At 47.7% G+C, this 2,746-nt stretch overlaps 1 non-coding gene across 1 annotated transcript; it reads left to right on the forward strand.

Moving 5' to 3' along the window:
- Nucleotides 1–1,267: 1,267 nt before the first annotated feature.
- Nucleotides 1,268–1,370, forward strand: LOC116154168 (U6 spliceosomal RNA). The gene has a single exon (XR_004138052.1). It is a non-coding gene; the product is annotated as a U6 spliceosomal RNA (small nuclear RNA).
- Nucleotides 1,371–2,746: the final 1,376 nt, after the last annotated feature.

Genomic DNA, 2,746 nt, shown 5'->3' on the forward strand with positions numbered 1-2,746 from the left:
GGCCATCTTGATTGTGGTGGTGGTTTCATTGGTGTGTACATCTATCAAAATTCATCAGAGTGTACATCTGAAATATGTGTAGTTTACTGTACAGGAACCATGCCACCAATAAAGGTGTTAAACATTTTTTTAAAACGATATTCCTGGAAATATCTTGCCTGCTTATCAACAAGTGCCACCACCCCAAAAACGACGTTGTGTGCACTTGTATCAGGAGGTGATTTCCAGCCGCCTGGAGCTTCTGAAAAGAACTAAACTACCCCCCACCTTGATCTTGAGGCTCCCTTCCAATCCTTAGGGTCCTGCAGGTTCCTGTGAGCTTAGCCAGCTGCTGAGCTGTGCTCCGTGATTCCCTTAACTGCTTCCCTCAGGGACTCCCAATCCACCCCCAGGGTGCAGCGAAACACGGCCCACACAGCGCCAGCCCCTCCTGTCAGGCCATTCCAAGGCTGTCCATCGATGGGACGACGAAGGTTCATGGCCTGCAAGGCCCTCCACGATCTGCCTGCCCGTGATTTTCTCATCTTATTCTCCCTAATCTCCTTGCATTTTCTGATGGAGTCATTCGCTTTTCTGGCCTACCAGTATATTTTATTATTTGTCGCTTCCTCTATTTACTGCTTCCTCCCCCCTTCGGCAGTGCCATTTTCTTTTTCGTCCAGCTCTCATATGCTGTTTCACCTGGTGAAGGGGCTGAGGAGGAATTAGCGTGAAGGGAGCAGAAACTGAACCCAAGAACTGAGATTGGAGGTCAGCAATCCTGAACTGTTTTGGTTGAGCTGAAAGGATGACATCAGTGTGTGTGTGTGTGTGTGTGTGTGTGTGTTGAGTGTGCATGGTGTGCATGCACACACACGTGTGAGTTTGTGCAGCACAGCATCTGTTGGTGAACCACTTAGCTGGTATAAACAAGAGACACCAAGAGGAAGGGGACAGGAAAGAGGCGAATTAAGATTGAATCAATGTCTGGGGGAACCAGAGGCTTTAAGTGCGTGATCTCAATTACTTATCACATCAGCCTGGAAGAACAGTATAAGCAGATTGTTTTTACAGATGAAGACATTGAAGTGAAGAGAGGGTAAGTGACTTGCCACGGAAGACGTAGCTAGTAAATGACTGAGCTGTTAGTCACACTGTGGGTCTAGTTCCAAAGCTCCCTGTGCACCACACGTCCTCCCCAGATGCGGACTTGTGCTCTCAAATGACGTTTGCGTGCTCTCTCTACAGAAGGGTCCCGAGGACAGTTGATAATATTTTGCTTCCCACTGCTCGCTTCAGCGGCACCTGTACTAAAATTGGAATGATATGGGAAGATTGGCATGGCCTCTGTGCAAGGATGACACAAAACTCGTGAAGCGTTCCATATTTTTTACATATAAAATAGATAAACAACAAGGTCCTACTGGATAGCAGGGGGAACTGTATTCAGTGCCTTGTAATGGCCCATAATGGAAAAGGATATGAAAGGGATACATATGTATAACTGAGTCACTGTGCTGTACACCAGAAATTCACACAACACTGGAAACCAACTATACTTCAATTAAAAAAAAATAGTAATTCATTTCCCAAAGTTGATTCAATCAGAAAAACGTGTCTCATGTAGCTATCATGGATCCTGGATTAGAGGGAGATCTCCCGAGATCCTCTGCCGAGCCCAGGCCACCTTCACGTGCCAGATCCTGCCTTCCTTACTGGACTGAGCTGAAGATTTGGGCCTGGCCTCCCGTCAGCATCCTGGACTGGGGCTACCTGGGGTGCAGCCTTGGTGTGAGCCGCGCTGCCTTGCTGGGAGACAGGTGAATCCCCTACCGGGACTTTAGATTCAAAATCTGCAAGTGTCGCTGGGATTAAATTGACTGCTATTGTTCAATTTAAGAAGTGTCATGCAACAGGGAAGAATCTTCAAAAATTCGAGATTTATTATATTCTTTTCTCTCACGGGGCCCTCCCCAAGTGCCTACTCTGTGCAGGCTTGTGGTGTGTTAGGAGTTGAGTTTTTAGGAAATTTGTCCTTCCTGCCAGAGCAAAGCCTCTGAGAAGGGACAGATGGAATCCCCTGAACCCAAGCTAACCCAAGACCAGGCCCGTCACCATGGTTCTCTGGGCAGGGGCAGCCGTTTCCCAGAGAGGCCCACATGGAAGATGACCTTTGTCCAGCGGGATGAAGACAGAATTGTAACTTTGGCCTCCTTCCTGCCAGGCCTAAGGCTAGAAGCTTTCGCATATGTTTTTACATTTAATCCTCACAGAAACCTAACAAAGCCTGCACTTATCATTTGTTTTATTCCAGTGAGGAAGCAAAACACCAAACAGGTAAAGATGCATGTCTGAGGTCAGATCCCAAGTCAGGGGTGTGGAGCCTGAAGCTGAAACGGGTCTACCCGAAGACCAGCTGCAAAACCCAGGCTCTAGACTGGGAAGACTTGTTACTGGCTCGCTCCCAGCCCTCTTTGCTTGCATCCAGGTGTCCTCAGCTCTGAAATTCTCTCTCTCCTTTCTATTCTTTTCCAGAGCAAGCCCAAATTCACCTCCTCTGTGAATTCTTCTACGACCTCGCTGACAACAATTAGCCTCTCCTGCTCCCAGCTCTTCTGGGCTCTAGGAGTGACATTTTTTTAGCACTGAACCTAGTAAGTCATCTGTATTTGCTGATGGCTTCCTCCGCGTTGGTGTGAGCTCAGGGAAGCCTGAGACTGTCTGATTTTACCTCTGAGCCCTTAGTGCTCAGAAAATAGTGGATGAT

The sequence above is a fragment of the Camelus dromedarius genome, chromosome 7, assembly GCF_036321535.1.
Source record: "Camelus dromedarius isolate mCamDro1 chromosome 7, mCamDro1.pat, whole genome shotgun sequence".
NCBI lineage: Eukaryota > Metazoa > Chordata > Mammalia > Artiodactyla > Camelidae > Camelus > Camelus dromedarius.